The sequence below is a fragment of the Mustela putorius genome, unplaced genomic scaffold (assembly GCF_011764305.1).
Source record: "Mustela putorius furo isolate JIRA1106 unplaced genomic scaffold, ASM1176430v1.1 tig00003909_pilon_pilon_pilon, whole genome shotgun sequence".
In the NCBI taxonomy this organism is placed as follows: Eukaryota; Metazoa; Chordata; class Mammalia; order Carnivora; family Mustelidae; genus Mustela; species Mustela putorius.
This window is the reverse complement of record NW_025422057.1, coordinates 34,960,251-34,973,837: the sequence shown is the minus strand read 5'-3', so window position 1 is coordinate 34,973,837 and position 13,587 is coordinate 34,960,251. Positions and strand designations below refer to the sequence as shown.

The window sequence follows — 13,587 nt, the reverse complement described above, 5'->3', positions numbered from 1 at the left end:
CCAGGTGGCAGGTAGCACTCATCGGCTGCTCCAGGCAAAACACATTAGGAATGTAGAGCACTCAAATGTGCCCCCCCCCCCGCCTATACCTATACTTCCTAGAAGAAAGGAGGAAGAGAAACCAGGGAAATAATTGCCCTAGAAATAACTCAAGTGATGGGCATCCTACACCCAAAGCCTGCCAGGTGCCCACACCTCCTAGGGATAAGATAATGGCATGCTTGCTAGCAGTTAAGGAGGCACGTCAGCATCTCAGAATTTTGGAATAAGGCTGCTCACAGCTTTGGGAATAATTGGGAATGTTTAGCTGAAAATGCATGCCTTCCTCTCACTCTCACTTCATGCCTTTAAGCTTCTAAGGTGTGGCTTTGCTGGAGGGAGAGTAGTGAGGAATTTGCCACAGTGCTCCCCCAGCAGCACGGCCCAGATGCACAGAGCAGCCACCCCACACCTCTGCGTTGTGACTGCCACCCCACCGCTGCTAGGCAAAATATAACTGGGAGCCCTGGAACCTGGCCAAGATTCGACAGAATGAAGAGCAGGCATCTAAACATGGGCCTTGGCTCCAGCATTTGAGCTCTGTCTGCAGGCTCAGTTTCAAGGTCACAGTACACCTCAGTACACCTCAGAGGGCAAGTCACCCTGCCTCTAAGCCAGCTCCCACTTACTCGACTTCCATGCCGCTTTTATGCCACTCTTCCTACATACCAGCCTCTTGCTGGGGCAGCAACACAAAGGTGTGAGGTGACACTTGAATCCTCTAAGCGTACAGGTAGTGATTGCACACCACCCTCAAGCTCGATGATGACAGTCGCCACTATATTTAGGGACAGAGATTAGCACAAGCTTCTGTTGGGTACTGCAAGTACTGGTACTGGGGCTCTGCTTTGAGCCAGCAGCCTATTAGCAATGTAGAACTTGCTCCAGGCCAACTGGCAACACAATCACTTTGAACTTCAGCCAGGGAGAGAACAGCCTCTGAGCATTCAAGAACCACACCCTTGTGGTCAGCCAAAGGATTGACTGAATCCAACCACCTCTGTGTCTCTGTCTTTTGCTGGGGGTCAGTCACTAAACTATCATTGCGGATGTCCAGCCACAGCCCTAGTCCCGAGGCTAGAGGTGTGCCACTGGGGGCAGGTAGGGACCTGTCCCTCAGCCAGCCAGTTTTAAGTGGAGTATCTACCAGTCACAGGCACAGGGCAAGCATCGCAGTTCACAAGAGGTGCTAAGAGACCATGTTGCCCAGGTCTCAGTTCACAAATGGCCTCCAATTTTGAATTTTGAAATAATCTGCAAAATTATATACATAGTCACCAAGAGCACCCTGACAAGGGTGAAGGAAAGTGACGTTCCAGGTAAAACTTTAAATTAGCTGCTTACCAGATAACACTACTTAGAGGACATTAAAATAACAATGACGATGGACACTTAAGGGGTGTACATTACATTTAATCCTCACAAAAAACATGGGGCACCTGGGTCTCTCAGGGCTCTCTGCTCAGTGGGGAGCCTGCTTCTCCCTCTCCCTCTGCCTGCCGCTCCTCTTGCTTGTAAATGCTCTCTCTCTCTGTCAAATAAATAAGTAAAATATTTTTTTAAATCCTCACAAAAACCCTATACCCATTTTATAGATTAGAAACTGAGGTACAGAAAGACCAAATAACATGCCCCAAAATCACACAGCTCATAAGATCACACAGCTTAATTAAGTGTTGGTTAGGATTTGAACTCAGGCTGTCTGGGCTCCAGAGTCCCTGTACTTCCTACTATGAACTACTGTGAAGTAATTACGGCTTATTTTAAAAATACATCCTTGGTACCAGCACATAAAATTGCAATTTTACAGGTTGAAGTAGTCACCTCTCAGCATGGAAACACTTGGCATCTGTATCTTTGGGGTAAATACCCAGGAGTGCAATTGCAGGGTCATAGGGAATTCTATTTTTAATTTCTTGAGAAATCTCCACACTGTTCTCCAAAGAGGCAGCACCAACTTGCATTCCCACCAACAGTGTAAGAGGGTTCCCCTTTCTCCACATTCTCTCCAACTTCACCATTTTTTAAAATCCCAGGAGTCTCTAAAAATGGAAGCCCATCAGGCTCTCTAAAGATCTCAGGCCAGTCTAGCAGTAGCCAGTCTTCTTCACAAGGACTGTTCCTACGCTAGAGAACAGTAATTCCAGTTCTGGATGAGGATGTGGAGACCCCATGAGTGGGCCTCCCTCTGCACAGCAGAATCATCTTTCACTTGGTCATGTCCACTTCTCAACGCAAAGCTCTCAAACTAAGAATCAAGGGAGTTTCTCTACACCTGATAACTGGTAATGCCGAAGCCTCCAAGGGCTTTCATTTTGTCTGAGCCCCTCCAACAGAGTGGCAGCATCTGGGGGCAATGCCAGACTCCCAGCCAAAAATGCTGGGAAGTAGAGCCCATTGTGAGCTCTAACTGACTTACAAAAAGAAAAGGAAGATCTTCAAAGCTGACCGTTAAGTTGTGATATCTAATAGAGTCCTAGATATGCTAGAAGAGAACAGTGTGCACAATTTGATATACGGACAGTAGGATTTGTTTACTCAAAACCCATCTACTGACCCTCCCTGAGAAAGGACCATGCGAAGCATGGTAGAAATGGAGATGATTGACACATGAGAGCCCAGAACAGGGGCAGAAAACACACAAACAAATCACTCTATTATAGCGTAGTTGGCAGAGATGATCATGGTAGGTCTGAGTGCTCTGAGACTCTACTTCGTTCTAGAGAGAGAATTTGTGGAAGGCTCCTTAGGGGAGCTGACATTTGCAGGCAGCCTCTAAGGATGAGCAGACATTGACTTAGTCAAGCAGAGAGCTTAGCAAATGACAAAGAGAATCCCCAAATGTCATTGGACCTTTTCTCATCTTTCCACCTTGAGCAAGCTTCCTGTTTTGTTTTTTTAGATTATTTATTTATTTATTTGACAGACAGAGATCACAGGTAGGCAGAAAGGCAGGCAGAGAGAGAGAGAGGAAAAAGCAGGATCCCTGCCGAGCAGAGAGCCCGATGCGGGACTCGATCCCAGGACTCTGATATCATGACCTGAGCGGAAGGCAGAGGATTAACCCACTGAGCTACCCAGGCGCCTGAGCAAGCTTCCTGTTAAGCAGTTAATTTAATTCACATTTCAGAGCACCTATATGTGACTATAACACCTGAGTATAATTCTTTTTTTTGTTTTATTTAAATTCCAGTTAGTTAACATATGGTGTATTATTAGTTTCAGGGGTAGAATTTAGTGATCCATCAGTTGCATGTAACACCCACTGCTCATTATATCAAGTGCCCACCTTAATGTCTGTCATCCCGTTTTCCCATCCCCCCACCCACCACCCCTCCAGCAACCCTCAGTTTGTTTCCTAGAGTTAAGAGTCTCTTATGGTTTGTCTCCCTCTCTGGTTTTTTTTTTTTTTTTTTTGAAGATTTTATATATTCATTTGAGAGAGAGAGAGAGAGAAAGCACAACCAGAGGGAGGAGGGACAGAAAGAGAGGGGGACAAACAGGCTCCCTACTAAGCAGGGAGCCCGACATGGGGCTCAGTCCCAGGACCTTGAAATCATGACGCAAGCGGGAGGCAGATGCTTAACCGACTGAGCCACCCAGATGCCCCTCCCTCTCTGTTTTTATCTTATTTTATTTTTCCTTCCCTTTCCTTATGTTCATCTGTTTTGTTTCTAAAATTCCATATATGAGTAAAATCATATGGTATTTGTCTTTCTCTTACTGACTTATTTTGCTTAGCGTAATACCCTCTAGTTCTATCCACATCATTGCAAATGGCAAGATTTCATTCTTTTCAATGGCTAAGTAATATTCCACTGTGTATGTTTATATGTGTGTGTGTATATATATGTGTGTGTGAGATATATGTATCTATACATAGAGACATAGAGATATATACCACATCTTTTTTTTAAGATTTTATTTATTCGTTTGACAGAGAGAGAGAAAGACAGTGAGAGAGAGGAAATACAAGAATGAAGAGTGGGAGAAGGAGAAGCAGGCTTCCCACTGAACAAGGAGCCCAGTGCAGGGCTCAAATCCCAGGACACTGGGATCATGACCTGAGCCAAAGGCTTAACAACTGAGCCACCCAGGTGCCCCATATGCCACATCTTCTTTATTCATTCTTGCTGTCGATGGACATCTGGGTTCTTCTTGTGGCTCCTAGTTTCTTTGATCTATTCTACTGGGATTTTTTAATTTCTTTATCATTGATTTCTAGTCTTTATTATTTCCCTTCTCCTGCTGGCTTCAAGCTTTATTTGCAGTTCTTTTTCCATCTCCTTTAGGTCTAAGGTTAGGTTGTGAATTTGAGAACTTGCTTGCTTCTTGAAGTAGGCCTGTATTGCTGTGTACTTCCCTCTTAGGACTGCTTTTGCTGAATCCCAAACATTTTGGACTGTCTTGTTTTCATTTTCATCTGCTTCCATGTATTTTTAAATTCTTCTTTAATTTCCTGGTTAACTCATTCATTCTTTATTGGGATGCTCTTTAACTTCCATGTATTTGTCGTTCTTCCAAAATTTTTCTTGTGGTTGACTTCAAATTTCATAGCATTGTGGTCTGAAAATATGCATGGTATGATCTCAGTTTTTTTGTACCAGTTGAGTCCATGAGTTGTGACCAAGTATGTGATCTATTCTGGAGAATGTTCCATGTGCACTCAAAAAGAATGTGTATTCTGTTGCTTTCGAATGAAATACTCTGAATATATCATTTAAGTACATCTGGTCCAGTGTGTCATTCAAAGCCTTTGTTTCCTTGTTGATCTTCTGCTTAGATGATCTGTCCATTGCTGTGAGTGAGGTGTTAAAGTCCCCCACTATTATTATATCCTTATCAATGAATTTTTTTAAATTGTTATTAATTGATTTATATACTTGGCTTCTCCCAGGTTAAGGGAATAAATATTTATTATTTTTAGATCTTCTTGTTTAGATTGATTTATATACTTGGCTTCTCCCAGGTTAGGGGAATAAATATTTATTATTTTTAGATCTTCTTGTTTGTGATACAGTATGCTTCTTCATCTCTTATCACAGTCTTTGTTTTAAAATCTAGTTTGTCTGATATAAGGATGGCTATTCCAACTTTCTTTTGATATCCATTAGCATGCTAAATTATTCTCCACCTCCTCACTTTCAATCTGGAGGTGCCTTTGGGTCTAAGATGAGTATCTTTTAAAGCAGTATATTAATAGGTCTTGTTTTTTAATCTATCCTAAGATTCTGTGTCTTTCGAGCATTTAATCCATTTACATTCAGAGTAATTATTGAAAGCTATGAATTTAGTGCCATTCAATTACCTATAAAGTTGCTGTTTCTGTAGATTATTTCTGTTCCTTAAGTCTTTGTTACTTTTGGTCTCTCTTTCCCGCTGGGAAAAGAGAGGGCTGGTTTACAGGGCTGGTTTAGTATTCATGAACTCCTTTAGTTTTTGTTTGTCTGGGAAACTCTTTATCTCTCCTTCTATTCTGAATGACAGCTTTGCTGGATAAAATATTTTTGGCTGCATATTTTTCCCAGTTAGTACATTGAATATATCATGCCAGTCTTTCCTGGCCTTCCAGGTCTCTGTGGAAAGGTCTGCTGCCAGCCTTGTAGGTAAAGGACTTTTGCTACCCAGCTGCTTTCAGGATTCTCTCTTTATCTTTGTACTTTGGAAGTTTCATTATAATATGGTGTTGACCTCTTTTTGTTGATTTTAAGGGGAGTTCTCTGTGCCTCTTGGACTTGAATGCCTGTTTCCTTTCCAGGTTAGAGAAGTTCTCAGGTATATTTTGTTCAAATAAATTATCTGCCCCTTTTTCCTACTCTTCCTCTTCTGGAATTCGTATGATATGAATATTATTTCACTTTATGGAATCACTGAGTTCCCTAAGTCTACCTTCATGATCTAATAGTTTTCTTTCCCTCTTCTTTTCAGCTTTATTATTTATAATTTTATCTTCTATATCATCTATCCTCTCCTCTGCTTCTTCAATTCTCATAGTGATTACATCCAGTCTGTTTTGCATCTCAGTTATAATGTTTTTTTTTTTCAGCCTGACTAGTTTTTAGGTCTTTCATCTGCAGCAAGGGTTTCTCTGCTATTTTCTATGTTTTTTTTCAAGTCCAACTAGTAGTCTTATTATAACTGTTGATCTAAGTTTTTGTTCATATACATTGCTTACATCTGCTTTGAGCAAGTCCCTGGCTATGACATCTTCCTCTCCTTTCTTTTGGGGAGAATTCCTCCATTTTGTCATTTAGGCTAAGTTTCTACCTATTGTGTGTTATAAAAGCTTGTTACGTTTCCTGCACCTCAGGGTAATGCTATATTAAAAAGAGGTCATACCAGGGTCTAGCACTTCAGGGAGTGTTTCTGGTATATGCTGTATGCACTCTGCTGTTGCATTTGGGCTGCTCTTTTCCACTGGGCTGTTCTCTACAGAGATCCTCCTTGCTTGAATGGGGAGGGTTTGGACATTTAACTAGGTGTGCTTTGATTTGCTTGCTAAGCCTCACATCTGCCCTGTTCACTCCCTTCAGTTGTACAGATTGTTTTCTTAATCCTCAGATCATATTCCTAGTTGTTCAAAATAGTTTGATTTAATCTAGCTGTGTTCAAGGGACAAGGCAGGCTCCCCCCTCCATCATCTTAATTCCTCCCCTCTTTGACTATAATTCTTGAAAATTGGGGAGACTCCCTGGAACTCTTCATAAGTATTTTAAAACAATTAAGAATTAGGTATTTCTCGGGGCGCCTGGTTGGCTCAGTGGGTTAAAGCCTCTGCCTTCGGCTCGGGTCATGATCCCAGGGTCCTGGGATCGAGCCCTGCATCGGGCTCTCTGCTCAGCAGGGAGCCTGCTTCCTCCTCTCTCTCTCTGCCTGCCTCTCTGCCTACTTGTGATCTCTGTCTGTCAAATAAATAAATAAAATCTTTAAAAAAAAAAAAAGAATTAGGTATTTCTCAACTAACCCTAATGCATGTTTATCTTCAGAAACTAAACTCAGCAGGACCTTAGGGCAAATGCAGAATTGCACACACATACACACACACACACACACATCCCACACCTCTTTGAGGATGGGGACTGCAGAGAGTTCTTAGAGCATTTCCATCTTTGAACTTGATTCCCTCCCTATTTTGACTGTTTGAATTACATCTGTTGGGTTGGTATCCTTTTGAAGGATTGTTAGCAACAGATTATACTCCCAGTGGGGACTTGGGATATGAATGACCCCCAACAGGGTGGCTATGATCAGAAACAGATGTCTACCACATGCAAGCATGGTGAGGCTGTCATGCCGTCTTTAGGGATGTTGAATGCCAATGTGACTCTTTGTTCTCTATCCCTTTATTGCACTCAAATACTGTAGAAAAATCTACTTATAACAGGAAGCCAACCAGGTGCTGCCCTCCGCTAAAGCTTCCAGCCTGGAGCAGGCTGGAGCTGCCCAAAAGAACTTTGAACAAAATGTAGAGTTTTAATTAACACCTATAACTGGATACTTTTATTATTGAAATGACATTGTGTGTGATAACAAACTATAAAACCTTTAATTATTTATACATGACTAGAAAAGTCTGGGGACCTGATCTAAACATACCTGGGGACAGACGGAAACTAGCTCTACAGAATAAATTCAGGCAGGTGGTGGGGAAAATAATTAAGTCGGTTTCCCCTTGTACTCTCCAAAGTTCTGTCCTTATAATATAATGTTTAACTTGTTTTGCCAGGAATTCTCAAGTTCTGCTAGCCCAGAAAGTTGAAAGATGTCATCAGCACAGTGGCTAGCCAGGATCAGGTTTCCAATGGCCCTGCCTCATTCTTCCCTCTGCCTGCAATGCCTTTCTCTCCTTTGCTGAGAAAGTCCTACTTGAAAACCTGATCCAAATGACAGGCTCTGTGTCACTTTCTCTGAGTCCCTCCAGGCATGTTATATGGCCACAGCCCACTGTACATGGCCCTACTGTTGCCCTCATATACTGTCGTTTAGGTCTGTTATGTTATCTGTTACGTTCCTGGCCTGTCATTGCCCTTATAGGCATGGCAATGTATTATTTCTATTTGATACTCAAAGCCCAACACAGTGCTTGCCAAAAGGGCCAGTTTAGTATTCGTTCACAGATGATAAATAAGTAAGTTTCAGACTGCAATTGCCCTAGTTGATATCTGTAGCCTGATCCACAGATGTTTAATATGTTAATCAGCTATCACACTAGTAATACTGCATAACACACACACTCTCTCTCTCTCTTTCTTCTTTCTCTCTCTCTCTCTCTCTAACAACAGGTATTCATTTTCTTTTCTCAGGTAGGACAACTGTGCTTTGAGCAAAAATTAGCCTGGTCTGGGCTGCAGGCTGCAGGTTGGGTTCAGATTTTCTCTACATGTTTTCTCATTCTGAGACCAGGAGCTACATGGGACATGTTCTTCTCATAATAGATCACAAGACATAAAGAGGTCAAGCCAAATCACACAAGCACATTTATAGACTCTGGTCATATCATGTCTATTAACATTGCATTAGCCAAAACAAGTCACATGGTCAAGACCAACATCAAGAGTGGGAGATAAACTTTACCTTCCACAGTGTCAACAAAGCCAATGGCAAAGTATATGGAGGCATAATTCTTTTTCTTTTTCTTTTTTTTCTTTTTTTTTTTTTTTGGAGGTATAATTCTTTATCAAGGAGTGAACTGGGAATTGGGAAAGAAGAACTGGGAATAATAATCCAAACTATCAAATGTATTTTTCCCATTTTCAGGCCATCTGTTTAGTCTGTTCAGATGACAGCATAGCATCCCAGACACCAAGCATCTGGGATGCTATGCTGTCTCTGTTCCTAACCCTGAACATTGTCTGTCTCTTGCTAAGTTGCTAACCCTGGGCATTGGTTAGGCTATCTCTGAAGCTCAACTTCTGCATCCACAAAATGAACAAGTCATGCAATGGCCCAGAAAAACATTGTATCTGCCCTTTTGATGATAGAAAAATTGTATCCCAGATATTTCCATTACCTTTCTTAAGAAATTGATTGCACTGCTTATACTAAATTGTTTTAGATTTGGGGTTTGGGGTTTGTTTGTTTGTTTTACTTTGTGTTTATACTGCATCATGTTTAAAGATGGGTATGGTGTTTCTGGTGGCTCAGTCAGTTAAGCAGCTCCCTTCAGCTCAGGTCATGATCTCAGGGTCCTGAGATCGAGCCCCAGGTCAGGCTCCTTGCTCAGTGGAAAGCCTTTTTCTTCCTCTCCCTCTCTCTGCTGCTCTGCTTACTTGTGCTCTCTCTCTCTCTATCTCTGTCAAATAGATAAATAATCTTAAAAATATATATAGATATGTCTAATTATTTTTAAGTCTTACTTGAGGGATGCCTAGGTGGCCCAGTCAATTAAGTGTCTACCTTCAGCTCAGGTCATGATCCCAGGGTGCTGGAATCGAGTCCTGCAGGGAGCCTGTTTCTCTCTCTGCCCACCTGCTGCTCTGCCTGTTTGTGCTCTGTCTCTCTCTGACAAGGAGAGCCAATCAATCAATCAATCAATCAATAAATCTCACACAAACTTTAGCCAAGCCACCAGTTGTTCAAGTACTTAAAAACTCTTCTAAAGTAATAGATTATCCAAAATAATGTGTCGTGTTATGACTTAAGAGTGATTCTAGGTGGTCTGATGATTTATAGCTAGGCCTGTGGTCAGGCCCAGCAGGAAGTGACCATTAGGATGGCAGAGAGAATTAAGAAATCAAAGGCCTCAGACAAGTATGTGTTCTTGTCCCCAGGGCCACGAGGGGGAAACTCTCCTATTACAGTACTATATATAGTGCTGTGTCCTCTGAAAGTAAGAATTTTTTAGAGTGTTAGAGATTTAATCTTGGCAGAGGACACTGTGACCTGCTCTCTTGATGGTCAGGGCAGACCAACCAACTTCCTAGGGTGGTAACTGGAGCTGATGAATTTACTCTTGCCTCACTGCTTCATCTTTGAACTTTTTTTTTTCACTTTTAGATTTTTTTTTTATTTCTTTTCAATGTAACAGAATACATTGTTTATGCACCACACACAGTGCTCCATGCAATACATGCCCTCCATAATACCCACCACCTGGCTCCCCCAACCTCCCGGAAGATGTGGTCCATATACACTATGGAGTAGTATGCCTCCATCAGAAAGGATGAATACCCAACTTTTGTATCAGCATGGACAGGACTGGAAGAGATTATGCTGAGTGAAATAAGTGAATAAGCAGAGAGATTAAATTATCATCTTTGAACTTTTGTGTGCTATAGACCTGGGGCTGGAAACCACAGAAGACCTGGACTCAGCCACTGAATTTTTTTAAATTATCATTTGCAAAGACATTATATTCAGTGGAAACCCCCATAGGTAGAGAAACAACACAGCCTCTTGTGCTAGAATCTGCAATTTCCAGACTTCTTTTTTTAATTTTATTTAAAGAGATCACAAGTAAGCAGAGAGGCAGGCAGAGAGAGAGAGGAGAAAGCAGACTCCTCTCTGAGCAGAGAGCCCGATGTGGGGCTCGATCCCAGGACCCTGGGATCATGACCTGAGCCAAAGGCAGAGGCTTTAACCCACTAAGCCACCCAGGTGCCCCTCCCTACTTCTTTAATAAAATGTTAGACCATGACATTTCTCCTAATCAGTCCAACTTTTCTATTCATAATGGTACTTTCCCTGAGGTAGAGGCTTCATTCACTGTGATTTTACATAATACTTACTTAATCCAAAGACCAAGAAGCAGTCCTGCCTAAAGCAGGGAAAGGAACCCTCAAGAGGCCAGTTACCATGGAAATAGGAGAAACCGCAGGAAGCCCCCACCACCCCCTACACACCCACACACATGATATCTTGTTAAGAATTACATTATATGATAGGTCTTCTACAGGGCGATGACCTCTAGAAGTTTGCCATGTTCCTTCTCTTTCAGCCTTTCAGAGACACCCAGCAGCACGTAACACACTCCCAGTCAGTGAACCTTGCCTCTTCCCACCACACAGCCTCCCACCTGCTTTTGCAAAGCCAGCCAAGAAATCATCCAGTATCCACACAGATTGCCAAAGAACAGAGGCAGATGATATTCGAGAGCAGGCAGCACAGTCCAAAGAACCCCAGAGTTAGGAAACAGGGGTTGTGGCCCTACACTGACTGTATGGTGACCCTGGGCATGTGTCTCCATCCTGCTGCACCTCAGGCTCATTACTGATCTGCTCCTCAAAATCAGGTTTCCCGAATTCTACTCTGAGTGCACTGTTTGACTCTTTCATGATTTAACATAATTTGTCATTATTTTCTTTTTACATGCTCTTAGTCTGTGGTGTCCACTAGAATAGAGACTCCTTTTGGCTCTCTGAGCCCGCATTGTATACCTAGCATGGGCACATTGTCAGCACTCAGTAAATAGTCTTTTAATGAATGAGTGATATCCAATGATATAGTTTTAATATTCTATGACTTTTCACTTAGTCAAAGCAAAAATAAAAACAAATAACAATTATATCAAAAAAAAATTAGCTCCTTCGGTAGTTCTCAGGGAAGAAATGGGGAGATGGATGATTAAATAGAAAATCCCCTGTTCATGAGCTGCTCCTTCTTATAATGTCTTTCCTAACCTTACAGAGGACAATTTATTGTTTTTATATATTTGTATTGTTAAAATACCCCCAGGAAATTATTGTGAGCACAGAAATTGGAAAGTCTTTCTTATCTTTTGGGCACTTTGTTGTCTTTCTAGTATCTCTTACCTGATCCAATAAACCATTTTAATTAACTTTTAGGTACATGGTTTAACTTACTAACCAAGTCTAGACTAGTTTTCCACTTTTATTATGTTGAGCAGAGTTTTTGCGTGATTTCTGCCTAGTCTGTCAACCCCAGAGAGATCTCTGAGTAAGAGATCAAATGAAACCTAGAAGTATAAAAATAATTAAAATATCTCTACAGACTAGAATGGTTTGATGTTTCTTGTGTTAGCAGAAACTATCTAGGCAAAGCCATTACAATTGACTGCCATTAGCCACTGTTTTTTAATATTTAATTAAGATGGTGCTGATGGTTGGTCATTGGTCCTGCCACTCCATAGCCTTTCAATTTGCATCATATTGAGCCATCCCTAGCTAATGGACAAACCACAGATAAATGTAGCTTATTTTCTCTCACCCCCACACTCTTATCTCTTTTGTTATTTGGTGACTTTGGTCAGAGTTTTTGTCTGATCTTTGCTTATTTGCTTTCCAAACAGATAAGACTATGTGTATGACACTTGCTGCTTATAGTTGCTCCTGACACAGACATGGAGAGCCCAGACTCCCTGAAATATCTCCTCCAGAAACATACAGATTCAATCCTCTGTGCTGGCCTTCGGATAACTTCTAGCCAGAGCAAATACAGCCACACAATACCAGATGTTTATGGCAAAAGTTAAAGCAAATCCTGGTGTTTTTGTTTAGAGCTTTGCCCTAAACTGCCATCTTTCCAGGCTTATTTCCATCTTCCTTCATTCTAATCAGATCCAACTTTGCCTTGTTCCTCGTGCAAGATTTGTGCTTCCTTGGATCCTTGCTTCCTGAATGTTCATTGCTTATAGCTTTTTGAACTCCAGGACCATGAAGTTTTCCTAGGGCTGCAGGAATCCAGATGAGCAACCTGGGCTCTAGACTTTGGGTGAGGCCATGTTATACAGTGAACATATGTGTCCCCCCAAAATTCCTATGTTGAAATCCTAACCCCTAATGTGAATGGTATTAGGAGTAGGACCTTTGGGAAGTAAGTAGTTCATGAGAGTAGATCCCTCATGAATGGGATTAGTGCCCTTCATAAGAAGACACATCTGAGTCTTTTGCTCCCTATTTGCAGAAACAAGACGACGGCCATCTGCAAACCAGGAAAAAGCCCTTCTCCAGACATGGGATCTGCCAGCACCTTGATCTTGGACCTCCCAGCCTCCATAACTGTGAGAAATAAATGTTTACTGTTAAGCTTCCTAATCTGTGGTATTTGTTATAGCAGCCCAAAATGACTAAGACAAGGCTGCTTAGGGCATTGGTGGAGGCAGCGCTGGGGTGAGAACAGGTGAGTATATGCAGACAGTAGCCAGCTTCCTTTCCCATCAGAAGCCCTGGCATCCATGCTTATTCCACAGAACCTCTGCCAGGCATTCATGGAACCAAGCAAAGGGCAGCTTTGATTCAGGCCAAGTCATAGGCAATAGGCCCGGCCCAGCTACCTTGAGTCAGTTGGATCTCAGAGAGGCCCTCTTTGCCAGGGCAGACTTTTGTGGGGGCGTTTTGGCCAGGAGCCTCTTATAGCTTTCACATGTGGGTCTCCCTGTAGGAATCATCAACCACCAACCTCTTGGCTCTGTGGGTGGAGACACTAAGAAGCTCTGTTCTCAGCCTCTCCAGGACAATGATGGCCCAAAGACCCACGCAATCTCTTGCAGGGATCCAGACAAATTGGGCTGATGAATATATGAAGGGGAAGCCTCTGGTTTTGCTATGGCAGTGCTGGAGCAAGAGCAGAGCTTACCCCAGGATGATGGTC

At 42.2% G+C, this 13,587-nt stretch overlaps 1 long non-coding RNA gene across 1 annotated transcript in view; it reads left to right on the top strand.

Annotated features, from left to right (window-relative positions):
* LOC123388688 overlaps positions 1–12,999 on the top strand; it is a 112,209-nt gene extending 99,210 nt beyond the window's left edge. The window contains exon 3 of the long non-coding RNA XR_006603170.1: positions 12,901–12,999. This is a non-coding gene — a long non-coding RNA (uncharacterized LOC123388688). The remainder of the gene's footprint in view (positions 1–12,900) is intronic.
* The last annotated feature ends 588 nt before the right edge of the window (positions 13,000–13,587 follow it).